At 46.8% G+C, this 27585-nt stretch overlaps 1 long non-coding RNA gene across 1 annotated transcript; it reads left to right on the top strand.

The window, feature by feature from the left end:
* On the top strand, positions 1-27585 carry LOC115344547. Its single transcript, XR_003924557.2, has 2 exons — positions 1-2118; positions 25135-27585. It is a non-coding gene; the product is annotated as an uncharacterized LOC115344547 (long non-coding RNA).

Below are 27585 nucleotides of genomic sequence, written 5' to 3'. Positions count from 1 at the left end.
TATTTCCTCCTCCCCATCCAGCTCACATGTACACACCCCCGATGGGAGGTTTCACTCATGTTTTTAGAGATTACTTCCTTCTACCTGCTTAGCCTCTGAGTGAACTGATTAAAATAAAGGGGTGACCAGCTGAGATGGATTAAAATGGACAGTGTGCATGTCACTGAGGAACTGAGGGGCTGGAAATCAAGTCTCTGCATGCCTGTATCCCTTGAGCTGCCTTTGCATGGTGAACACTCTGTTTTGTGCTTGCATGCTCATAGTCCCTGTAACCTCTTGCAGAAGCCCATATTCTGGAAATGTGGAAGAGCACCTGCAGTCCTTTTTCCAGCCCTGGTCCAGGCTTTTCTTAAAGGCCAAACAATTCCAGAAAGTGTGGAAAACCCAGCAGGAGTACATCCTTGTAGAGATGTTCAAATATAGCCTCTAATCCTGTTTGGAGAAAGCTGGGTAGCGAAGGGCCAAGAGCCTGTGAAAGGATGATCTCTCTAACCGTGGACCATAACCCCCTTTCATAGCACTTCACTGATGAACACAGCATGATCTTGTTAGGGGGGGCAGATCATTTATGTGATTTTTCTTGAGCGGTACCATGACAAGTCATTTTGGCTGTATCCCTCAAATAATACTATATGGAAAAAAAGATCGAGTTTCTCTTTTCCCTCCTTCCTCTTGCCTGGATTTCCCCATTCTGCCCTGCAGACCATTGGCTGGGGTTTTTAGAAGCTGATTTTGCAAGCGCTCTTTGAGCCATTGGGGCAGTGCGGATGTGTGATGAGTTACATCAGCGTCGGTGAGAAAGGGAGCACCACCCCATTTCTGTGAGCAGCAAGGGTTCTTCCTGCATGCCTTCTGCCTTGTTGGGAAAGGAGCAGCGGGTACAGTCCAGAGTGAAACCCAGAGTGTGTGACACCCAGTAATTAGAGACGGTGATGACCCTGAATCAGTTCCCCTGAAATGGAGATCACTCCAGAACCTGTTCCTAGTGCTAATTCCACTGAGGGCAGTTGTTTCCAGTGGTCAAAATGAGCAATACGCTGAATGCATAGGTACTCCAGATGAGCTGGATCCTCAAAAAGAGAAGAGTGTTCCCTTTCTTTCCCCCATCTCTCTTACACTTGCAGACATATCATTGGCAGCCCACAGGAAGCTCCTGGAGGCATTTTTGATGGCCTCGTGGTGTAGTTTTGTCACGGCCACCCAAGCCCACCTCCTCCGCTTCATCCCAGGCTCTGCTGAGTCACCTTTGTGGCTGAGTGAGCGGGAGGTCTGGATTTCCCTCCCTGTGCTCATCTGCCTGCTTTCCAGCCTGAAAGCACCTTGCCCAGACAGGCCTTACCACCCTGCCGGTGGCCCACAGGTTTAGAAAGAAGCTGTTGTGTTAAATGTTTCAAATAAAAGTTGAACAGAAGTGGGAGAAAAAGGGCAAGTGCAAGAAAATGAATAGGTGAACTCAGGACAAGCAGAGTAAAAGGAGAGCAGCAGGCAAGAGGCCAGAGAAAGAGAGGATGTGTTAGAAGAGCTGATACATGTTCAGTGATGCTAACATTGGTCAGAGGTAAACTTGACCCTAATGCAGAGAGTGTGGAGAAGATGAGAAACTGAGCTTTTCGGGCTTGTTAAGTTCACAGAATCAAATACTTCTGCATGGCCTCATTTACTTGTGGTTTTCTTCCTTGCCTGCTGCCCTACTGGGAGCTTCTCTGTGCAGTGTCTGCGGCTGCATTGATGCCCAGTGTCAGCGGGCAGCACAGTGCTAAGTTCAGAAATGCTCTGCATGTTCCCCCCAATGCAAAGAAGCAGGAGAGAGTGCTCCAAAGGGACCACAGGGCTGCAAATCCCCTGGAAATAGGAACTGTTCTCCCCCAATTGTTTCACAACCTCTTCTGCAAACACCTTAAGGAACATGGAAAGTAAGTCAGCAAAACGAGAGCAAAAGGAATGGGGAAAAAGCAAATAAAAATGGAAGCAGAGGATTGTGCAAGCACAACTTCACTTGTGACGCTATTTGCCCTTGGCAGTTTCATCTGAAGTCTCCTTGCAAAAGCTCTGTGCCATCTATCAGGCGGTGAGGATGACTCAATGTCATGTCACTGGAACAAACAGAGTTGAAAACAGGTATGTTTGCTCCTTGGAGATAATTAATTTTGGAAAAGAAAAGGTAAGATGGGATTGTGTCACATATAACAAGGAAGACTCTGCTACAAAAACTTATCCAGGGCAAAAGAGATCTTTGTAAGTGATGATGGAAGTGACAGTGTTTATTACATGATGTACACTCAATGGGGCTTTTCAGTTTTGTTCTTCATTGGTTCTTGAAGAGGTTGAACTTGCTGTGGGAAAGTGGGAGCTAAGGCTGCCTTTGGAAGGGGATATAGCCAGAAAGCTCTGTGAAGAGGAGGGCTCTGGGAAGCAATAAAACTAGTATTTGTAGCCCAAAAGGTGACTTCATAGTCGTTAATTTAGCCAGGGATAAGCCCATGTAATAAAGCAAATGGGTGTGAAGTCCAGTGGAGGAAGGGCGGGGGGTAGAAATTACTATGGGAGACTCTCATGCATGTTACAAAGAGGCGTTTGAATCACATGACTCATAAGGAGTCTGACGTTCCAAAGTGCCTAAAATATTTGGACAGAGCAGTAGGACGGATGGAGCAGAAGCTGGTAGGGCCTAGACTGCTCAGCTGTGCTCAGAGCAGCATTGAAGAACACCTCCAAGGGGCTGCAGGACCCCGACTGGGGCCAGCCGGAGCCTAGCACACCTCGTGGCTCCTCTGGCTGTAACAGAAACAGACACAGGGTGGGGAGAGCAGGAGGTGGCCCCTTCCAGGCTGGCAGCAAAAAAGTCTGGTTTTCAGATGCCAAAATAAATACAGCCTCTGGGTAACAAGCAACCACTGGGCTCCCCAGCCACAGTTCTAATCCATGGTTCCTCAGTAAACTCAAGGATGGTTTGGAAATGATTTAGGGGTGTTTCCCTGTCTCCCACCCACACTACAGGCATTACGCCATATGGAATGACTTGGGTTTTATTCCCTCTTGGCAAGCAGACAGAAATTATCCTCTTGTCTGTCTTTATCCTTGCTACCACAAGTGGTGTGGTTCCCTATCCTGTCTTTTTGTGTATTTGTGGGCAAAACTTAAGCTAGAGTTATAATTTCCACAAGCTTCTTTCAAGGCCAAGTCATGGCCATTTCTGAGAAAACTTGTGCCATTCTCTGCTTCCTTGCAACAGGTGATTTCTGCCTCCCAGAACCGGCAGGGACAGCCATTTTCCTGTCGACAGACATGTTCCTGTCGATGCCACACAGGGCGAGGTGGAGGTGGACAGGAGCAGCAGGGAGACCTTGTACTACAGTACTCCCCAGCACCACTCGTGCTGAGGGAGCAAGTATGAGCACAGATAACTCAGACTCTGCATTGCATTTCTCTGTATTCCCCAGGGGAGTGACCCAGGGAGTAACTCAGAGGCTGCAGCCCCCATGGCTCATGTCTTCCAGGGGCTTCCTGAAGGCCTGAGGTGGCGATCTGGCTCCTAGGAGTTGGAAGGGAGGTGTCTCAGCAGCTCCCTTGCCATGTACAACCAGACTGCTGGGTCTGCTGGTCCCTGGGGAATGTCCACACAGAGAATCTCTGAGATTCTCAAATGGCTCCATCTCTGCAGACCAGGAGCTGCTGGAAGCCTGATGCTGTCTCATTCACACAGTGCGGCTTCATGGTGCTGAGCATCACTGGGCATGGGGATGGAGGCACTGCAGCTTGGCTTAGCTCAGAGCCTTCTGTACTGACTGGCGCAGAGGGTGTCTGATCCCTGCTCCCCTTCCCTGCAGGAAATCCACTCGTTTTTGTCTTCCCCAGAGTTAAATGAATCTTCCTTTTTGTGGGTGGAGGGCTGGGCCCCCCAGGCAAACAGCAGCGCTTTGAATTCAGGGCTCTGCTTCGTGAATGGAGGTGAAACCCTTCAGCGTACTGGCTGAGAGTTAATAGTCTGGGTAAGATCAGAAGCCGGGAAGGTGAAACCTCCTCCCACATGCAACCCGGCAGGGAGATGACAAGTGAGGGGGGGTCTTTTTGGCAAAACTGCAGCAGTCTTGCAGAGAATAAACAATTGGATGCAACCACCTGCTTCAGAGCATGGAAACGTGAGTCACAGCTAAACTGGATCAGGCTGTCTTTCTGGCACTGTGGTTGCAGCAAGCAAAACCTTTTGGGTCAAGCAGAGGCTAAGCTAGAGCCGGGGCAGTGTGCTGAGGAAAGGAACAGAGACAGCAAACACAAGAGAGTCCTCTATATTCCCTGTCCTAGTGCTAGATGGAACAGTCTGGTCTGTGCTGCAATTACCCTGTACAACAGGGCAGCACAGCCTTGTCCCCAGGACAACAGTCCGTCTTGCAGCTCAGACATCCTCTCCACCTGGCTGCTGGCCCTGCATGGCAGAAGGGGACTATGCCCAGCTCAGGGCAAGGAGAGGTATGTTTGCTCTGAGCTCCTCCTCTACAAGGGTTTATTGGACTATTTGCTCTGGGTGAAGAACTCCAGGCAATTGAGATTTACTGGCCTGTTCTGCAAACTCTGTTCTGTAAATGTAGGATGTTTTTTACTACTTGGACTGCTGAGCTGGCTTTAAAAGATTCCTTGTCCTGCTCATGGTGTGGGTTGAGTTACCACTGCCAGGATGGACTCTGTACTTCTGGTCTGTACAGGGGCTTTGGAGCTACTAGTGTCACAGCAGTTCTCTGCAGCTTCCAGAAAGCAGATGGAGGACCCTGCAGCACACCATCTCTGCCTCCATACAGGAGAGGAGAGAAAAACAGAGAGAGTAGGGCAGGCATCCCCTCGTGGCTCGTTGGAGTTGCAGATTAGATGAGGAATGCATTTTGCATCAGGAGGGAGCTGAGAGGCTGCCAGTCCCCCCACGTGTCCCAGGTTTGCTGCAGGGAAATGCCTCAGTCCTGGTCCTCTGCCAGCTAGGCTCTCAGGGTGTCCCTGACATGGGATTTCCCACAGAAAAACAGCAGAAGGAACCTTCGGTTTTAAGGTGCTTTATCCTAGTCTGTGAGCCCTGAAGGGGCCTTATCCAGTCTTGAATGAGAAAAGGTGCATTGTTCTCTGCATTTGCCTCTGAGGGATAAGGTCCTAAAAGCCTCCTTGTTATCTACATCAGAAGGGCTGTCGGCTGCAGGGAGAGGGAGGGCACGTTTGCACTGGCAGTTGGGAAGGGAGGAATCTGGTTTGAAGGACAAACATTTTGCAGAAGGTTACTTCCCTAAAGTGAGTGGTTTAACAAGGGAATTTTCCTGCTTTGCCTCCATTGCTTCTTTGTACTTTCTCATGTAAACTTCTAGCCATTTGTCCCCTCCTGCAGTGGGTTTTACAGGTACAGCTTCCCATCACGTTGACCTTCTGCCAGCCCGGCCACCTCCTCAGCCAGCTCCCCTTGCTCTTGCCCTAAACCCACAAGGTGCTTCCTTCGGGAAGCGATACAGGGTGGGATTGCCTGGGGAGGCAGGGAAAGGTAGGCAGACCTCAGTACATCTCGACCTATGAGACAAAACATGCATGAAGTTACATCAAGTGGTGCTGGAAGGCAGGGCCTGTTGCTGAAGGGTACGTGTAGCACTTGGGTAAATGGAGCCTTGTCATTCTGGAGCAATAGGCTTGTCACATCCTTATGCAAATGGACACTGTTTGCTCATGCAAACCTGCCTAAGGCAGAAAGGTGAGACAGCCCAGGTGCAGGAGCTCTCCTGGCAGGTATGGGGAGATCACTGGAAATCTCTTGTTTTGCACTTGCCCAAGAAGTTTGGTCTCCAAACGATCCTTGATTACAAGAGATAGGGAAAGAGCAGCTAGGAGCTTGCTCTCTCTGTGACTTGAAGGTCTACAGAACAGTGACCGAGTTTACTTGCTTCCTTTACCTCCTCTCTCTCCCCAAAATGGAGATGAGGTCTCTGTTGTCACCTACAAAACCCCTGTTATGGTTTAATCCCAGCCAGCGATGCAGCTGCTCATTCACTTTCCCCCTACCCAGTGGGATGGGGAAGAGAATCAGGAAAAAAAGTAAAACTTGTGGGTTGAGATAAAGACAGTTTAATAGGACAGAAAGGAAGAAAATAGTAACGATAATAATAAAAGAATTGGAATGTACAAAACAAGTGATGCACAGTGCAGTTGCTCACCACTCGTCAACTGATGCCCAGTTAGTTCCTGAGCAGCAGTCTGCCTCCCAGGCCAAGTCCCACCAGTTTATATACTGGGCATGATGTCACATGGTATGGAATATCCCTTTGGCCAGTTTGGGTCAGCTGTCCTGGCTGTGTCCCCTCCCAACTTGTGCCCCTCCAGCCTTCTTGGGCTGGGCATAAGAAGCTGAAAAATCCTTGACTTAGTCTAAACATTACTAAACATATCAGCAACAACTGAAAATATCAGTGTGTTATCAAGGTTCTTCTCATACTGAACCCGAAACATAACACTGTACCAGCTACTGGGAAGAAAATTAACTCTATCCCAGCTGAAACCAGGACACCACCCCTTGCTATAGCCATTCCTGTCCTCTTTTTATGTCTGCTGAGCCTTTCTGGAAATAAAGCCCCGTTGGCTGTCCCGGTGCCACTACTGCACTCCTTCCTGTTTCAGCATTTGGATGGTTTCCTGGGATTTCCACTACAGTCCCTTCTGTCCCCAAACCTGTCCACGGGAAAGGGAGAGAAATCTCTCCAGAGCAGTGCAGGTGTTTTGGTGCCGTCTCTAGAGGGTCTGGTATGGGGACAGACATCAGCACTGGGTTGCAAGTACTTGTGACACCTTCTTGGGGATCAGAGTTTGCCTAGGTAGGATCTGAGCCGTGCACATCCAAACAGAGCATAGCAGGATCTCAGCTGGCACCCTGTCACCGTGTCACATGGTTTATTTGCCTTTGCAAGGAAGCGCGTTTATACAGAAGCGTTATCGTGCAAGGCAGACAGTACACCCCTGTTTGCAGGGGTGATGGCTTCTGCCTCGGTGCCACAGGCACAGGCAGCTGTCAGAGGCTCCTGCGCTGCGAGTGCGCTGCCCGGGAAGGCAGGTGGCCCCGGGAGTAGGGATTTGGGACAGGAGGGAGCAATAGCCCTTGGGAAAAGCAGCTGATGGGGAAAGGGTGCAGGGTGGAGACAGGCTGCCCAGGAGGTGGCAGCAGCTTTCCACCAGCCGGGCCTGGGTTTGCTGTCCTGGTCCTGGTGTGTGCTGGCACAGGACCAAGAAGAGAGGCAGGTAAAAACCTGCCCTCCCTCTGCCTGCCCCACTGCAGAGGGGCTCAGCAACCACCCCAGCTAGGCCCAGCACTCCTGGGAATGGGGGCCACACTGTCCTGTGGGGAATCAGGTGGGTGCTGACTCTAGAAACTATCTTTCTTTTCTTGGTGGCTGTGTGGGAACCCATGCAATTTGTTAAGTCAAATGTTAATCCCAACAGTAAGTCTCTGATGCAGCTCAGTGAGAGGAGGTGTGGGGAAACCCTACCAGCCCCTAGGTTTCTCCCCACACACTGTCTGCTCCCTCTCTGCCCCATGCCAAGGGGAGTTGGGGTGCTGGCAGGCAGTGGGGAGCAGGGCAGGGCACGCTGCGGGGAACCTGGGTGCCAGGTGGCACCATGGCTCTGATCCAGCCCCAGTGCCTCCTGCCTCCTGGAAAACCTCTTTCAACTGTGGCCTGATTTACATTTTACATACACCCTGTCACGCAGTGGCAGGAGCAAGCAGCATTGGGCTGGAGGAGGCAGGGATTCTGACGAGCCCAGCCATGACCACACACAAACAACCCTCGGGAAGGAGCAAAGGAGAAAGAGAGGATGTCTCTTCAGCCAGCGCTGCGTCTCGTGCACTCTCCTCCTCATAAGGGCAGTCCACAGCCCTTATGTATATCCACATTTCCAACAATGGCCAAATGCCTGAGGTGCTGAGTGGAGTGCAGGGTGTAGTTGGGAAGGGGGATTTCTATTATTCATTGCAGACTCTGAAGGCTGCTGTGGTTGTGTGAGGCGCTGAAAAGGTTAAGAGGGCTGAGGCTGAGCTTCAACAGGTGTGAGTGCTGCTGAGAGTATAAGTGGGGCTGGGGCAGAGCTGTGCTATTCCTATGCCTGTGAGAGAGTTAGAAGTACTGTTTCCTCTGTTGCCATGGTAAAGGTATGGGGGAAATCTGGTCTGAAGGAAGAGGGAGGAAGCAAGAGGGGCTTTAAGTGAGAGAATGTGGTTGTGGTGGTCTGGGGACTGCAGTCTTGGGCTGGAATTTGTCTGGCTTACTCCCCCACTCCTGCCATGACCAGCTTTGCCTTTAAAGGCTGGGGAGGAGGGTATCTCTGCTAGTTGCTGTGGTCCCTTCCTGCCTCCCAGTGGTGCATCCCCAAGTTTAACCTCCCTGATGCTCAATTTTCAGGTGGAGTGAGCAAAGAAGGGTGTATTCACAGGGAGACAGGATGGTGTGGGAAGCTGTTCATCTGCCATTTTTCTGTTGAGCGAGCTATTTCTGGAGGTGGTAAGGAAGTGTCAGAATGTGCCGGAGATGGCTCTGGCCACAGCAGCCAGTTGTGGAGACGTTGTAGGTCCCCGGAGTTGGTAGGACCAGCGATTGGTCCAAGGGCTTGCAGGCTCTAGCTGGGAGGCAGCTTTGAGGCTTGGATTTAGCAGTACCGTTGCACTGATAGCTTTACCTAGACAGCAGTGACCTCTTGTGAGAGCTGTGAGGATTACCATCCACCCTGGCCGCTTCCTAGTCTTGCTCTCTTCAGCCTGGGAGATGGTGGCTGGATGGAGAGCCTTCCTCCAGTGGCTGGTGCTCCTTTGCCTGTCAGCTGGCAAAGGTTTTTCAGGCGGGACAGCAGCCTGCAGCCTGTGGGAATGCCACGATTGCTAGCATGGGGAGATGGGGAGGACTGCGGGAGTCTGGGGGCAGTGTCTGGACCTGAGGAAGCTCTGCTGCAGAGAGCATTGCTCAACCTTGTGTTTTTGGGTGTAAAACACCTGCTGAGGTCCTGATCCCCCACTTCAGAGGGGAGTAAGTTAAATAGCTCCAGTACAAACCACTGATCCTGCTTATATCCCCTTGTATCTCTCTCTCTAGGAAGAGCTGTGTAAGCAAGCACAAGTCCCTGACTTGGTTGTGCTCTGCCTTCCCTTCTAACAGTGAGCTCTCGGGGCAGGAATTGTTCTCCCAAACATGAGCCTTAACTCTGAGCTCATTCACAGCTTTAGATTTGCCCTCTGTGGGCGCACACGTTTTAAGAGCCTGTGAGGTTTTTCTGCCTTGTTACCTTACCTGATAGGAAAGGTAACACTTGATAGGGCAGATAGACTATATCAAAAGCTGTTGTCTGAGACAGGAGACAGCATCTGGAAGAATACCTGATGCTACTGATACAGCTGCCAAATTGAGGGTGGGCAATGAGCAATTTTCTTGGCTTCAGATCCACTCCAGCCAGTATGTGGGGTCGTGTATAAGGTATCTGCAGTTCTGTCCCAGGAAGGTGGTTTCCAGCTCTCTGGTGAGACTGTGTTTGTTTACCACTGCTGCTTCCTATTATACATTTGTCCTTCTGAACTTTATCAACAGGAAGGTGACTTACAGTGAGACCAGAAGGGAGAGAGGCTGTGTCCAATCAGTGGTACATGTTTAATCATCACTTTCTAATGGTATTTGGGGACTTCCTATTTAATCATTAATTAATGTGCCTGGCAATTAGTTCTGCAGGGCTCTTGGTTCCCTGACCACAGTGGAGTGGATTTTAAGCATACCTTTCTTACTTTGGGAAATTCTGAGGAATAACATATTTGGTGTAATGAATTGCAAAAGATACCAATATACCAAGAAACCAAGACACAAAGAATACATATACCAAGATACCAAGAAACCAGATAGCTGGTTCCCTCTAACAAGTATGAATCCATATTTTTTTAAACCAGGAGATGTGTGTGTCACTTTTTGGTAGGCAAGCTGTAAAGGGCCAGGCACTGCAAAGGAAGTAAGGCAAAGAGAAAGCTCTTGCATTAAGAAAAGCTGCAGTGAGTGGATTTTGCTTTGCATCTCTCAGCCATGACACTCCCACATCCTTGGGGCACTTCAAAAGGAGATTTTTCCTGTTTTCCCACCCTAAGCCCCTGTAAGTAATGCAACGTGTGGCCTGTGCCTGGCTGCATGAGGTTGGCCAGCTGGGCCATGCTATGACCTTGCAAGTATTGAGGTTGGCATGTTCCTGGATAGTGACTAATGACCAATCTGATCTGCAGTTTTAGCTGCTAGGAGCCTTTAATAGTAAGTAAGTAGGTTAACAGGCACAGAGGAAAGGGCTTCTGGAAGGGAGAGAGGACTGTGTAATGTCTACTGAGAAAAGTGCACATGTGCAAAAAAGCTCACTGCAGAACTTGGCTGTTTTATTCATGCTTTGATAAAATGCTTCCCTTCGTCTCAGAGCACCTTTACCTGAGTCATTTGTGTTTGTGGCTGGCAACTTTGCACTGATTGGGGAGAAGGAAAAATAGAGGAGGAAAAATATTAAAAATGCTTTGCTTGAATTGGAGATTCAGCACTGTCTTGGCTTTCTGCCGGCTTCAAACACTGCAGCAGAACCTCTTGTGTTTAGCCCCAAAGGAGTCCCTAATTAGTGGAGAAACTGCAAAGCGCTGAACATCTTTGGGAATGCTTTAGTGCACTGGCCCCCTGAGGTTCATTAAACAGATGAATTCAAAGCAGTCAAATAGCTAGGATCTTCAAAGTGACAAGGACCTCAGTCTCAGAGAAGGCAGCACAGCTGTGAAAGCAAGCTGGCATTGCAAATAAAATGGTTTCTAAAATGGCTGGAATAAAGGCACCCAGATCTCTGCAGCACACCAGGGGCTCCTGGACACCCAGGCTTACCATGCTGCTTGACATAAGAATATACATCAAAACCCCACTTAAAAGATCACTGTTCAATCTTAGCTTCTCCTCCTCCTCCGTCCTTCCTCCCCACAGTCCTGCAGACTGCTTGGCCATGGAACTGTTTGTGTGTAGGTACAAATATGTTCCAGCATCAGAACTGATCCACAGGTGGGTGAGGGCATATTTGGATGCAGATTATGCTTACACACATGTACTGATACACATACACACGTCTGCCCAGATACTGGAGAACATCGAGATCAGGGCTGGCTGTAACGGGAGGCACAATCACTGCCAATCTATTTTAGCGGAAGTGGCAAAACACATTGTCAGCAGGAGCCATGGTCTGTGCAGACTGGCACAAGCAGCCTGATTTTCTCTGTGTGCAGTAGGATGGGCTCTGGTGGGTCTCGAGGACTCTCCCTTGTTTGAGGAGTCACCTGTCCCTGACCTTGGACTCCCAAATGTGATGAGGAGCTGGGGGTCATTGAGGTGGATGTCTCAGCCGACCCTAGCATGGGCAATCAAGCTGAGGGAACAGAAATGTGCGGATGCTGCTTCAGCTGCAAAGGCTGCAGCAATCGCCTTAGTGCTGGTCTTTGTTAGGAACACTTAAATAAGCTTAATCCTCATTTAATTTGCTTAATTGGTGTAATAATATTGCCCAGCACTGCAGTGATACTTTTCATCTGTAGAGTTTAAGGTGCTTTACAAAGCAGTGAGCATGAGTCTTCCTTTTTACAGCTGGTGAAGTGGAGGCAGAGAGACACACAGCACTTGAGACAGCAGAAATCCATATGAGATGTGTGTTGTTCACTGGTCCATATCATCATATAGACAATGGTGATTTATTCTGATGTAACCAGATAGATTTTTAGATGAGACTCATCATGCTATAGACAGGCCTGGGCTCAGAGTCTTGCCTGTGTTTATATTCAAAAAGTTGTGAGAAGAAAAGAGGCCAGGATGAGGATTTACAGATGCATAGGTAAAAAAAAGTCTGAGACAAGACCTGGAGTCTGTGCAAGTCTGGGTCTAGTAACACGTGTGACAGGTATTAATGAAAGTGTCACTAAACTTAAAGTCAAACTAGATGAGAAATTGCTCAGATGGACATACAAATAGAAAACAGGAAGAATGAAGCCATAGAAAAACCAGATTTCCTAGGATACTGTTTTGCTCACAGGGAAGGGTCATCAGCATTTACAGCCCTACCTACTTCCTATGCCAGGTGGTTTGTATGTCCCTGATGCTGGCTGAGGCAGTGGGAGACAAGGAACAGCCAAGTCAGTGAAATGAGGGGTTACAGGCAATTTGCCAGCAGGACTACAGTGGCATTGGTGCAGGCTGAACTGGACACATGTGTGGGAAGCAGGAGCCTAATAGAAGAAGGGCAGTGCTCTGGAACTAGTCAGAAGGTTGCTCAAATAACAAAGACTTTGTGAGAAACCTTACACCCTGCTCTCTTCAATAGTTCTGAACAAACACCTTGCACGTGACCCAATTATTTAGAAAATGGAGCCTGTTTCATAACAAGTGCCCATTCACAAATGGTCTCATGCAGATGAGGCTTGAACAGCCAGTGACAGTGACATTTCTAAAGCAAGGTTGCAGCATTATGTTGGCATGGTACAATATGAAGTGTTACCCAAATACCTCCAGTGCCTCCAAGGCACAATTACTCTTTCAGTCCCTAGCCCCTACATGAGCTGGGACTTCCATCAGTTGTGATTAAGTATCATTCAGATGGAGTTTAAACTGTGTTAGGATGGAGAAGAGTAGCGGGAGAAAAAAAGAAAGTAGAGAACAAGGAACTAATCTTACAACTAGATCAGACTTGAGTCAAGAAGGTGCTAGATTATTTGCCTTGTGCCAGGTTTGGATGCAGACTTCCCATCCACTTTGGTATGTGCAGAGTTTAAAGGGTATTTTCACAGTCTGGGGATGGGAAAACGTGAGTGCAGTCTCTATCCATCAATGACTGCCTTGTCTGACAATAGCATGGAAAAACTCAGAAGGCTGCAGGAGCTGCAGTGAGATGTAGCACAGGGCATTTCACAGGGGTACTGTGCTTGTGGCTGTAGCAGCAAGAAGGCTGAGGTGTGTTGACTGCATGCAGCCTGGTCAGCCTTTCCCATCTCAGCCTGTCTGATCGCAGTAAGGTCTGGGGCAGGCTCTCCCTCACCAGGGTCTTAGTGCCTGGAGTGTACACGAATGGTGTGTGTGACTGCGGAATAGGCTAACGGTATGGACAGATCTGCTGAGCTGTTGGTGATGGATGTAGGCGTAGGGTGGGTGAGACACCATAGGAAGAAGTCCCTCAGCAGGGGGAAATCAGAAAGCTGCTCTTGTCTTCAGTAAATCTCTATTGATCAACAGCAGACTGTTCAATATGAGACATCTTCCCCCAGGGATGTTCTGTTCCCTGAGCTGCTGTCCCAGTAATCTTTTGGGCTCCGATTTAAAGAGATATGTTTACTCTTTTCAGAAAAAGTGCAGCAGATTCATATCCTTGCTTGCTTCCTCCCCTCTTTGACACAGGATTTCCCAGCATCTCTGACTATGTGAAACACATCCCTTCTCCAGATCAAGGAAAAAAAAAAGGCAGTTTTCCCCTAGGGCAGCAGGAAGCAAAGTGCAGATTACAATAACTGATGGTGTTTTGGAGGAATGCTAGCATGTTCCTCTCTCCATGTGGCAGGGTCGTTATTGGAGTATGGAAAGGTTGAGTAATTGGATTTCTTCAGGGAGTAGGCACATGGGCAAGTTTGACCCTCTAGGGCTGCCCATCTGCTGCAGGGCAAGCTGGAGAGGTGCTGGCACTGGGGGGAGCTGGCTCATCACAAAAATACCCTCAGTGGTACCACAAAGAGAAAAACCTCTGCTCTTTGCTGCTGGCACCAGGAGCTCTGAAGGGTGTGGAGGGTTAAGAGGAGCCCCAGGTCAGATTTGGGTGCAGGGAGGAAAGGCAGGACATAGCCAGCTGAGCACACGTAAATGCTGCATGGACTATCCACTCCATCTCTGTTCCTGTTTGGCCTTTTAGGGTGGCTCTGGTACAGGGCTAGAGAGTCCCAAAACAACCATAGTGATTACTCAAAATATATTAATAGACTACCCCAATTATAAAGACATGGATGCGGTTCACGTGTTCGTAGTGTACAACAGCATAAACCCCTCAGGATATAAAAGAGCTAGCTTTAACCTGATTAGCCCAATCCCAGGCAGTGTTAGGAAGGCCTAGTTACCTTCTGAAAACCCATAGCCCGTCTCTGGGTTGAATGCAGTGCAAGATGGAATATGAGTTGCAACAATATATCTTCTTTTACGGTTTGGCTAAACACATTTCAGCTGATGAAAGTACAGTTGTTTCTTTAAATTGTAGTTTAACCATGAGCAGCAAATCAATCTTCAATAATGGAAAGCCCAGCATGGGGGACCAATATCACTGCAGTATTTCTCAACTCTCTTGTCTTCCACAAGTCTCTTCTGTTTCCTGCTTGGGGACTGCAGAGCCATTGACAATATTGATTGAGTAAATTGTTGGAGCAGAACAATGTGTGCTCCCTTTTCCAACCAGAGAACACCTCTGCTCATTGTTGATAAATTACATGTAAATTACCTGCTGTTTCTTAGGTGCTAACATTAAAAAGGGTCCAAAAATACTTTACCACGCTGTGAATATCAGTAAGATGCTTTGTTTTCACTGGCTTTAAACAATGATGTTTGAAGGCTCATTTGAGAGAGTTGCTGTGTTCCAGTGATACTTTCAAAGTTACACAAATGCAGTAAGGGCAGGCTAAAACACTTATTGTCCTTCTTCTATTATTTCACTTGCTGTGTTTACTTAAATTGGGCACCCATGGGGGTGAGGAGCAGTTTTGTTGGCTATTGGTACAGGGCAAAGCTCTTGTCAGTACTAACCATTGTGCCTGGGCCAGTACTTTAGTAAATACCTTACTCTGCATTCATTTATTCACTTTCCCTCCCTTCATCTACCAGCACAGTCCAATGCTGTTGAAAAGAAGCAGCATGGGAAGCTGAGAATTAATCCAAAAGCCTTTCTTGATACTCAGTTATGAGCAGTGAGAGGCAGATGATGTGCTACAGTAGGTGAACCCCTGGTCTCTGAGCTCTCTAGATCTAGCCAGTGTGTACAGTGGGTAGAGAGGAGGTTTATATCCACAGAGCAATAGTTATGCCCACAGTTTTGCTATTTTCAGAGAAGCAGCCAGGGCTCTTAAGAAGCATGAAGCCTGTCAGGCCTCCAATGGAGGACTCCAGGCACAACAGACTGAGCTGGGCAAATCCAGGCGTAAATTGCAGTGATGAAATTTACTGGAGTGGAAGATGTAAGGAGGGGGGCATAGAGCTTGCTTTTCACCACGTGACAGGAGGGCACAGTGGACATCTTGGTCGATTCACATCTCAGCTTCCTACTGTGAACAAAAATTTTATCTGTTTGTGTATTTTCTTCTGGGTTGACCTGGTTAACAGTGAGGATGGTATCCCAGACCTTTAGGGAGATCAGAACTCCTAAAATTTCCTGGCTCTACTGGCAACCGATGCACAGCATGAAACTGAGCCTCATTAAGCGAACCACTTGTGAGACATTTCACCATGTTGTACTTCAAGAGTGCAGTGCTTCAAAAGAGCCTAACCTGTGATTTAGGTTTAACTCTTTAAAATTAATGTTCCTTAAAATGGCATGTACTCTGAGAATTAGCCTTTGTGGATTTTGTGAACATCTACTCTGTCAGGGAGAAACTTTAAAAAAAAACGTTTTTATTCAAGAACCCCCACCAGATCAATGCATTCTGCTCTGTGAGCTCTGTAAATGCCCGGAGTTGTGCCAGTGCCAGCATACAAATTGAGGAAATAAACAGAACACAGCTGCCTTGTCCTGATCAGGGAAAATGAAGTTACTCAGTTTGCCCTTTATCATCACCTACTTGTAATATTATAGTAAACATGAAAAGTCTCTCCTGAAGTCATTGTGTTAGTTGCTGTCCTGAGAGAAATAAGGCTTGTCTTTTCATTTAGGTGCTTTCATCTGAATATGAAAGATACAAAGAAGGAGAAAATTTCTATTTTTGCCTTCTTTTGCAGAGGTGGAAGCATAGGGCAGATGGATTAAGTGATGTGCCATGGCCATAAAGAGGGTCTATAACAGAGCCAAGAATTGCTTCCTAATTCCCAGTTCTGTGCTTTAACTGCATAGCCAACTTTCAGCTAAGCTCTGAGCAACTTTAAGCACACCAAAGGCAGCTAGCAGTTAACCTCAATGGTAACCATGAATAAAAGGAATATCTGGCTCAGGAGGAACAAGGGAGAGCATAAAGCCAATAAACAAATACCTCCACTTTCTGCACAAGAGAAGGACCTGAGCTGACCTCATGTGAGAAGGATACATTTGCCACTTTGAAACCTGGTGAATAATTAGGGGAGGGACTCCTGCCTTTCGCTGATTTTGGGGGGCTGTGGGATTCCCCAGCTTAGAGACTTGACCTGGTCTCTCTTCTGCTGTTTGCCTGGCACAGTGTGATCAGTTTGTTTGCTCCAGTTCAGCTGCTCTGGCCAGTCAGAGCTAGCTGTGATTGATCCTTCTGCCTGTGGGTAAGATTTAGCATCTCTTCTGAAATATCAGCATCCAGGAATGACAAACTAATGAATGGTGCTATTTGGAGAGCACATGTGGGCACCAGTGCTCAATTTATCAAAGGTGAAGAGGGACCAGAGTTAATTATATACCAAGAATTATATTAATATAACATGAAGGGCTTTAGTTAAGCCTTTCACAGCCTCGTTTTTCAGTGCGCAGGTACTGGATCCTGTTAGTTCCCTGGGATGCAAATCTTTCTGACTTGCTGTCATGTCCTAGAGGAAAGTAGAGCTCGCCTTGTCCCAGGTTTTCTTTACTGTTTGCTTTGGCCCAGGGATTTGCAGGTAAACCAGTTCTTTCTTACTAGACATGCTTATTTAAACTGTAGCTCTTTTTATTTCTTCATGTTTCAGTGTTCATTACTAAGCTGCTGCTAGATGCAAGCTTGTTTCTTGGAAGTTTTCTTTAAGTGCAACTTCTGTGCTGAGTACTCTATGACTTTTTCTCTGTCCTTAGAGGCAACTTGTCTCTACCTCCTGGTGTGGCCTACCCTGGCTCTTGTACTGACCCTTTTCTGAGGATAGTGGGTTTGTTTGAGCATTGAGACTTTCCAGTACTTTCTGCTGGAGCTTATCACCCCATGTGCTCACAGTGAAGTCACACCCCAGGGTTAGCTCTCTGACGAAATACTAATTTACTGTGCCTTGCTGTTTTTGTACAGCTCTAATAAGGGCTACTGTAAGATTCCTGCTGGAGGATTTAGGGAGGAAGGTTTTGTTTCCCTCAGAGGGCAGTCATTTCCCCAGGTGAGAATCCTTCAGAGGCAAGGCTGGGCGACACAGCCAGATGTCCAGCTGAGTGAGTGGAAACCAAGGTGTCATCCTGCATAAATCACTCTCACATTCTTACTCTAAATATACACAGTATTTAAATGTTGCAAATCCCTGACTTTGTTTTATAAACTCTGTGGATTGATTTTTTTCAATGAAATCCTCCCACTGCAAGATCCAGGTTCATTCATATAAATGATACAGTGATTTATTTAATGACCTACCCTGCTATAAATTCCACAATGTTCATGCCATTTATTATTTAAATGCTGTATAAATCATGCAGGACAGAGAAAGGGGAGAATGTGTGGAAGGGAATAGTTGGTGTGGTGCCCGATCAGGAGGAAAACAAGGCATGGAGTCAGTGGTGCATGTGTGATAAAGTTCTCTGGGAATTGTACAAACATGGCTGGTCCCACTCAAATGCTTGTCAGTTGGTCATCTGGGCTGAAATGGAGATGATACTCATCCCATGTAACCCAACTCCAGGCCACTTGCTTCCCCTTCTGTAGGGGTTTTCAGTATAGTCTCTATGTTGTATTTGTGTACCTTTCTCTCTCGAAAACCTCTTAATTTTCAAGCCACTCAGTTTGATCATCCATCCCATTTCTCCTGCCACTCTCCCTCATCTATTGTCCATATAGCTATCTGTACTATGCAGATGATTTCTTATACCTATATACTGTCCTGGACTATCTGCTAAACTATACAGGACCTGGCATAGCTCCTGTTATTTGCAATGGTTGGATGACTTACCCTAATGCTGTTTGGCATGAACAGATGCTAAATTTACCTGGATTATATGTAAGGTTTCTAAGGCAAGCTTCCTCTTCAAGTCCTTTGCAAATCCAGTGACTCCTTCCTCCACACTTCTTGCACATCCAGGCAGGCTGAAAGCAGAGGTAGGTTTCTGCCAGGTGCTCTGGCTGTGGGATGCCACTGCAGATTGAATGCCAAGCTGTGTATTCTCAGGAGCTACCAGATGAGAGAAGTAGGGCTTCTCCTGTATGCAGAAGGCCATGATGAAAGCATAAAACTGTTGATAGGCTCTTTGTGATAAGTGTAGGAGAGGAGGAGTACGAGGAGAGCTTGTGCATGGAGGGCCTGTGCACAGCAGAAGATGCTGCTTGAATGTAAATATTTTTTTCATTGGCTCAAGACTCTTTCCTAATGCAGGAAAGGGCTGAAATCGGCATGTTTCTGCACTTGTACTGAGATGTGAGTCAACCCACATTCCCATAAAACAGCCTGGCTTAGCTCCTGTTTCTTGGAACAGGTTCAAGAGGAATTGTTTGGGAGATTTCTTCAGCTAAATACATTGCAGAAACATAGATTTACTCTCAAAGAACCTTAATAGTTAGTGAGCATGAAGCAGTAGAGAGGAGCCCACAGAAAAACATCAAAAGGCAGTGTATGGTCTCATCTCAGATGTATCTGAACCTGTTTGCCACCTTTTTAATTTCTCTTCCAGAATGAAAAGGTGGGAACACATGCACATGCATATAAACCAAATGAAAGAGCTGCTTTCAGAGACATCTCATGTTAGCAGTTGTGTGCTGGAGGAATGACCTCCATCTAAAGATGCTCTAAATTAAACAAAAGTTTTAGTGGTGTTAATTAGTTAATGGTTGCAGAGAGCTCTGAAAATGCAAAGACCCTGTTGTGGTTTAACCCCAGCCGGCAACTAAGCCCCACAGAGCTGCTTGCTCACTCCACCTGGTGGGATGGGGGGAGAATCAGAAGAGTAAAAGTGAGAAAACGCGTGGGTTGAGATAAAGACACTTTAATAGGGAAGGCAAAAGCCGTGCATGCAAGCAAAGCAAAACATCGAATTCATTCACTGCTTCCCAGCGGCAGGTGTTCAGCCATCTCCAAGAAAGGAGTGCTCCATCGTGCGTAATGATTACTTGGGAAGATCAAATGCTGTAACTCAATGTCCCCCCCTTTCTCCTTCTTCCCCCAGCTTTATATGCTGAGCATGACATCGTATGGTCTGGAATATCCCTTTGGTCAGTTGGGGTCAGCTGTCCCAGCTGTGTCTCCTCCCAGCTTCATGTGCACCCCCAGCCTACTCGCTGGAGGGGTGCTGTGAGAAGCAGAAAAGGCCTTGGCTCTGTGTAATCACTGCTCAGCAATAATGAAAACATCCCTGTGTTATCAACACTGTTTTCAGCACAAATCTGAAACATAGCCCCATACTAGCTACTATGAAGAAGATTAACTCTACCCCAGCCAAAACCAGCACAGACCCCTATAAATGGTAATAATTGTTATCATCGGGTCTATGGCAGTGAAGCACACATAACTGGTGGTTAAGCTCCCCAGACATAGACTAATCTAAAGGTACAACACTGCTCCTACCACTAAGTGGTATAATCAGGATCAGTTCAGCTTAGCTTGTGGGAACAGTGGGAAGGTTGAAGTGTGGGGATGTCAAAACACATACTCTATGAGGTCCCTTTGGTACCTGGGGCCAAGACTTTGTGTTCTTGTGTGGTACCACCTTCTTTCTCCAGGAACATTAACTTTACTGTTATTAGTTAAGATATCTACTTTTGTGTACCAGGTCAAGAAAGGCATTGGCTTGTTTTTTTAATTCATGCATAAACTCATCATAGGAGAAATTTTATGCCCTGGAGACCTTGCAGTCTCAGTGGAAAAGGTGAGTGGAAGAGGACTCAAATCCAATAATGAAGAACAGCCTGAACATAGCCTCCTAGTGACAAAGTCAGGAGCAAACATCCTCTGTGACTCCAGTGGACACTTTTGGACTGTCCAAAAACTCCATCTTGAGTCAGCTGTCCATGACAAGCCTATCTGCCTTTTTTGCCTGGGCTGCTGTCATGAGTTTCCCTTCATGCCATTTGACTGCTAGTGCCCCAGTGCAGGGATGCTTGGCTGCTTCTTTTGTGGAAGATGGTAGAATGTGCTTCAGCTACTGGAAATTATCAGGCATTTGTCATTGAAATAAATCACGTCATTTAAAAATGAGTAAAAATGGTAAGCACTGTCCCTATTGAGTTGGGCAGCCTCATTCATTTGCCCAGATGCAGCTCGAAGCAGTGTATGTCTGAATGAGAACCTGAAACAGTGTATATCTGAATGAGAACCTGAGGGCGTGGATGCTGGCAAAAGCCCATTTCATTAGAGACCTCATTTAGTCCTGTCTCAACAAGCTTTTGTGTTGCTCCTTGGCATGCATTTCTTTCTTATCAGCTCACAAAGGACTTAATGGCATGGGGAACAGTCTTTGGCTGCTGACTAATTGTGTGCCTTGTAATCCTGGCAAACGCAAGGCACAGTCTGTATGTTCACATTTCACTGTGATGTGAAGACACATTTACCCTGTTCTCAGGTAAGTAGGTTGCTGATAAATGTTTTCATCACAGCTGTCAAACATACCTTTTTTGTTCTAAAGACAAAACAAACACCTGTTCTTCAACCAAGTCTTCTCTGTGGTAACTTTATACAGTAAGTGTTCATCATGAGATCAGGGAGGCAGGAAGACCTGTGCTTAAAAAGACCAGAGAGGAGCCAGAAGCATTTGGGGATTTTTCAGCCCTAATTGGCTTTTTTCTTGGTAAATATCAATTTTATGTGCTAGAAGCTTTTCCTGGAAATTTATCTATTGTAATAACTTCCATCAAGAGGGTTTCTCAAGTCCTCTATGGAAAATGAGCAAATGGTTGTGTATACACACCCAAATTCAGGAGCTAGGCTGTGTCATACTCCATTCATGTTGGGCCAGTGGCTTACTCTTGAGTATATGCATTGCAGTGTCTTCTATCCTAGACCAGCAGTTGTATGAGTGATTGTGTCTTGTGGGATGCTGCTCTTCACTGATAGGGGATTGTCCCTGCTACGTTCCCAAGAACATGGCAGGGATAATTGTATTTTCAAGAAAATGGTTAATGAACTGGATAAACAACATGAGCAGGAAGTGCAAAACCAATAACTGTCCAACTGTGATATACAGCTCTGTGTCTAATAGTAAACCCAAGGACCCAATATGAGGTCATATTGTGCTGCAGTCCCCAGGATACTAGAGGGGTCTTCACCTGAAGCTGGTTGACCTGAGAGACTGACGCTGAGACACAGGTCCTGGTCTGTACCAACTGGGAGGAATTAGATTTTAAGACACCGGACAGGGTTTCTTTAAGGACAGCTTCATGTCCACCTCATGGAAAATATGTTTGGTGCAGAGACAGGTAAAGAGGAAATATAAAGAGAAGACCACACAAATGAGAGGATACATCTGCACTGGCTTCCATGTACCTTCAGTGCAGAAAAGCATGTCCTTCAGAAATGATTGGTGGGTGAGCATCACATATGAACTTGCCTTTCAAGCCCTCTCTGTGCAGGACACAGCTGGAACTGCACTGTGTGTGGCTTGGGTGGTAGGCAGTTATTTTTTGATAATGGAGGGGAAATCACTTTCCTAAATTGACCATGATAAGAAGTTCTTTTGTGATTTTCTTTTCTATCTGCATAGTCTCTGTGGTGGGTTGACCCTGGCTGGATGCCAGGTGCCCACCAAAGCTGTTCGATCACACCCCCCCCCCCCCCCCCCCCCCCCAGCTGGATAGGGGAGAGAAAATATAACAAAGGGCTTGTGGGTCAAGATAAGGACGGGGAGAGATCACTCACCAATTACTATCACAGGCAAAACAGACTCAGCTTGGGAAAAATTAACTCAATTTATTACCAATCAACCAGAGTAGGGTAATGAGAAATAAAACCAAATCTCAAAACACCTTCTCTCCACCCCACTGTTCTTCCCGGCCACAACTTCACTCCTGGATTCTCTACCTACCCCCCGCAGCGGTGCAGGGGGATGTGGAATGGGGTTTACGGTCAGTTCATCACACGTTATTTCTGCCACCTCGTCCTCCTTGGGGGCAGGACTCATCACACTCTTCCCCTGCTCCAGCATGGGGTCCCTCCCACGGGAGACAGTCCTCCACGAACTTCTCCAATGTGGGTCCTTCCCGTGGGCTGCAGTTCTTCACGAGCTACTCCAGCGTGGGTCCCTTCCATGGGGTGCAGTCCTTCAGGAGCACACTGCTCCAGCATGGGTCCCCCGTAGCGTCACAAGTCCTGCCAGAAAACCTGCTCTGTAGGCTCCTCTCTCCACAGATCCGCAGGTCCTGCCAGGAGCCTGTTGCAGCGTGGGCTTCCCATGGGGTCACAGCCTTCTTCGAGCATCCCCCTGCTCTGGCGTGGGGTCCTCCCTGGGCTGCAGGTGGAGATCTGCTCCACTGTGGACCTCCATGGGCTGTAGGGGGACAGTCTGTCTCACCATGGTCTTTCCCACGGGCTGCAGGGGAATCTCTGCTCCGGTGCCTGGAGCATGTCCTCCCCCTCCTTCTGCACTGACCTGGGTGTCTGCAGGGTTGTTTCTCTTACATGTTCTCACTCTTCTCTCTGGCTGCTGTTTCTGTGTGTCCTGCAACTTTTTTTCCTTCGTAAATATGTTATCATAAAGGCACTACCACTATCGCTGATTGGCTTGGCGTTGCCCAGCAGTGGGCCCGTCTTAGAGCTGGCTGGTATTGGCTCTGTTGGACACAGGGGAAGCTTCCAGCAGCTTCTCACAGAAGCCACCCCTGTAACCCTCCCCTACCAAAACCTTGCCACACAAACCCAATACATTCTACCCCTCGAATGCTCTGATGAGGAGCTGTGTGGGCAGACAGGAGAGAGATGACATTGCATGGAACTTTCCCTCAGGATCTTCTAGCCAAAGGGAGGTTTCTTTTACTTCTCTTAAGCTGTGGAGGAGAAGGAATTGTGGTGTGGAGATTGACAGACTTCAGGGATTGTCTGTGGGGGGAGCTGCCAGAAAAACTGACCTGCAGAGTCCCAAGCTGATGGAAGACTGCTAGGCTGTTTCTCTTCTCCAGACCCACTGAGTATCCACTGTGAACATCCCAATTAGTTCTTCCCACTGTGCTCTCCTTGGCTTCATGGCCAGAAGGAAGAGGGGACAAGAACTCACTCTTCCCTGGCTGAGTATGTCAACTTCTATTGTTAAAGGAAACAACCAGCACAAAATCCATGGTGTCTGAAAAAAGAGGGGTAATTTTTAAGCAGCAGTCTTAAATACAGGGGAGAAACAAATTCTGTTATCTGCTATGTCTGTGATGGATGGATGAGAGTGGGTCTCGTCTGTCTCATGCCCCAATCACAGGTTGGCAGGCTCAACTCCACTGCTGCACCTGGCTTAGCTTGGTGTTTTGGTTTTTTGGGTTTTTTGTTGTTGTTGTTGTTTTTGGGGTTTTTTTTTGTTGTTGTTTGGTTTTTTTGTTTGTTTTTTTTTTTTTAGCTCTGGAAGTGTCTGGCTCAGCCTGAGGTTTGTTTTCTGGGAGGTCAGCCATCACAGTGGCAGCCTTTTCCTGACAGTGCCCATGCTGATGCACCTTCCTCTTGGTTCAAGCTGTTTTCTGGTGGAAATTATACAACACAGAAAGCTTTTGACAAAGTTAGGTTTCCTCAGAACTGCGTGGTAAACACCCTGATGGTTTTATTGGTGTTCATTCCTGGAGACAGGACCTGGGTTGCCAGCTCCAGCCTGATGTAAATTTTCAAGACAGCCCTAAACTACAGGAGTCAGGGTTTCATCGTGGAAAAAGAGAGATGTTTGCTAACTTTGTGGCTGCTCCTGCCTGCAACCTGGGAGACACAGCCAGCCTTGCATAAACTCTATGTGATTAAACCTTCCATCTCCCAACTCCCCAACTTTTCCAGAGTGTCTGATTTCAGACTGGAGAGGTCGCTGAGGGATGGACGTGGCCACATGTCTTTTATCTTCTTCTTGGAAAACATGTAAGTTTCAGGCTCTAGGTTTAACAACTGATCCAGAAGTTTTGGAGGCTAAACTGTCAGGCTGTCATAAGGGTAGTGCCCAGTGCTCTGAAGTTTGGCTTCACTATACTCAATCGACAGGCTTAACTTAGCGATCATTTCAACTCAGAGATTAGAAGCTGCTCAAATCAGTATTCTGTGTGTAGCTGGTATTACCTTTCCACAGACACAGTAAAAAATAGAGTTGCTGTGTCTCCTGGCATGGCCTACAGCCTGATTAATAGGATTATAAAAGGTCTTGTCAATGACAATGGAAACAAGCCACCTGAGAAACCCAGGGTAGGGGCTGCCTGCAATCTGGACCTCAGTCGAGACTATGAAAGTAGGGAGTATTTTTGTAGAGATGGAAGAAGAGATAAGGAATTGTTTTAAGAAACTAAAAGCAAAGCAGACATTAGCTTAGGGGGTGTGTGTGTTTGGTTTTTTTTGATGTGTTTTGTTTCTTTTTCCCCTCCCAACTAACTGTATAACTCTTGCCAGAAGAATTTGATTTTTGTGACTTATCTTTCTGCTGAAAGAGGAGATTCTGGTTTTCAGAAATAACACCCAAATCTTAGGTTATTTCTTTCTACTTCCCAGTGGACATTTTCACCCCCTAAGCTCCTCTGAGAAACTGCCCTCCCCCTTTTTTGGTAGAACTAATTTAGGATTTTTCAGTCTGCTTCATCTGGGACAAGACAGCTGCTGCCAACCACAGGCTTTCAGTGCCCTGTGACTTATGGGTCACTCATATGATACCAATCAATCAAAAACGTAGCTCCTTGACCTCTTGCTAGTTTCAAGGTGTTTCATCTCCATTAACCACATTAGTACAGCCCTGCTTTACAGTGGTTGCTGCTACTGAAATATTGTTTGGCTGTTGGAGACAGAGCGTGGGGCCATCACAGGCACAGGCAATGCCAGTCCTCATTTCTTCATGCTTTTCACTAATTTAATCTCCTCCTTACAGCTCCCTCCACAGCTATCTCCATTTTTGGTAATGTCTTTGGAGTGAAGAGAAAGAACTAGGCCTGCTTTAAAAGGAAAAAACTCCATCCCCTCTGGTAAAGCTGCACCTATCTTCCTCCAGGAGAAAATATTGACCAAATGGAAGTGTGCAGCTATGAATCCCAGGGGACGTGCATCACTAACTTCTCATTTTTTTGAAAGCACTTGACAGTCAATGCAGGACTCAGACTAGTTCATGCCTCTCTAATGCTATGGGCTGATCAAACATCACAGAAGAAATAGTATCTGTCTCAAATATACAGGAAAGCGGAATGCTGGAACCTGAAAGCTGGCTAGAAATTGCTGCCACCTTCTTGTACAGCTATGACTAGGTATTGCTAGTTATTTATACCAGCTTTCTGAACGGCCAGCCTCTGAAACCCATATTCACCCATCCACAAAGGCTGTACTGAGATCAACAGAACTGGTTTTGGACAGACCTTTATATGGTGCAGCACAAGGTTATGGGAATGAGGCTGAAATTCTGGCTCATTGGAGTCGATGGGACTTTTGCCTATTGCTTTAATTGGAGCCAGAATTTCCTGTCACTAACAGTGTTAAAAGCAGGCACTAATCCAAGCACATGAATGCAGGAGTTTGCTAAAGCATTTATTTTAGCAGCATGGCCCAGGTTTGCTGCTGCAGCAGTGCGCTTGGTGCTGGTGTAACTTCCCAGGGATTGATGGGATGGCAGTGGCATAAGCCTGTGTTCCCTGCCCACAGAGGACAGTTGGAAGCTCTGTTTGTGAAGTTCTCTTCGGACCTGGATTTTCAGCTGGAGGCTCTGTTTGTTTGCGGTGGAGCTTTCTGCCATATCTGGGGAGAGAGAACAACAGCACACGTGGTGTGCTCCTGACACCCTTTATAGAGAAATCATAACATATTAGCTACAAATCTGCCTGCACTGTGTTTGTTCAAGTTAATAAATTATGCTGGAGAATAAATAGATGCTAAATTACATCCTGGCCAGAACTTTTATCTTGCCTGTAATATTAATTATAGCCTGCCTCTGATGCCCTCAGGGAGAGCTGGCAAATGGCTGCAGCAGTCATGTGTGACTCTGCTAGCTCTTATTTGATTTTTCATTTAATCAATGCCCAATAAATCTGTAATCTCCTGAATCTGGACATCTGTGTTTAATGTATCCGGGGAGTGACCTAATTAAATTCCAGTTTACACCATCCCATGATGGGACTGGACACTTGGATTTCTGCTTTTGTGGGATCATAGTGTTGCAGAAATATCCCCATGCTTGCCAGTGACCTTTGTGAAGCCCAGGGGGCCCCCCAAGAAGAGGATTTGGGGAATAAAGCAGGACAAATATTTTCAAAAGTATTGCAGAGGTTGTTTGCTGCCTGCTGTACACTCAAGGCCCTTTGCTTGCTAGGAACATCTGCAAAAATGTGTCCACTGGAAAGTGCTCCAAAGAAGAGCTGCTATTCAGCTGAGCACATCATATACTGCAGTGTAAAGTACAGCCCTTTCCTGTGAAATGTCTATCCCTCTGGCTTGTTAAGGACTGTGGATTTTATAGCCACCACGTTTGTGTAGTACAATGAAGATGAGCCATTCCAGCTCTGGTTTTGGGTTGAAGCATTGGGTTAGGTTTGATGCTCATGTAATGATCCCTGCAGAGCAGGTCTGGCTGCTGGACCTTCTCTTTGCACAGATCAATAGCATGTTTAAGCAGGAGCCATTCTGAGTGCTTGTAGCATGAGGAGACCGTCAGTCTCTCTGAGGTGACCCACTAAAAGTGAGCATGACACGCACTTCGCTATCACAGCTTATGCAAAGAAATGATGCTGTTGCACCCAGCATAAAGAGAGGGGGATGGATAGACAATGCTTAGAATTACTGTACTGGGTCTCACACCCTGTTTTTGGCAATAGCAGTAGTGAATATTTAGGGATGAATGCAAGAGCATAGAGTATATATAGTGCTGCTGTCAGACTGTTAGTGTCTTAAGGACTTCCTGTGCTGGAGGGCACCTCTAGACCATCACCTTTAATAGTTACTGATGACTGATAGAATGACAGATGGATTTCCTGCTCTTTGGTAATGCTTTATCAATCCTGACCAGAGTGATCTTTGCTTATGGCCATAAACCAAGGCATTTTATGTGGAACTAACTTACTCCTCTCCACCTCTTAATCTTCAGAAATGCTTGTTCTGGATGAAATGGATTAACAGGCCATAGTTTTCATTTCAGATGAACGGTTGATAAATTGTTGTGCTGAGGAAAGAGATTTGCTGTTTGTATATGGTTGGTAATACAGTTTATCCTTCCTGTGGACTATTTTCTCCACTGAGCATTATCTGCATTAGGAAGAACAGATTTCATTATTTTTTGGGTTAAGAATCTGATTTGTTTGCTTTGTGCTTCTTTCAATAAACTTCATTTAATAAACGCTAA

Source organism: Aquila chrysaetos, chromosome 8 (assembly GCF_900496995.4).
Source record: "Aquila chrysaetos chrysaetos chromosome 8, bAquChr1.4, whole genome shotgun sequence".
In the NCBI taxonomy this organism is placed as follows: domain Eukaryota; kingdom Metazoa; phylum Chordata; class Aves; order Accipitriformes; family Accipitridae; genus Aquila; species Aquila chrysaetos.
This window is presented reverse-complemented; position numbering and strand designations above follow the sequence as displayed.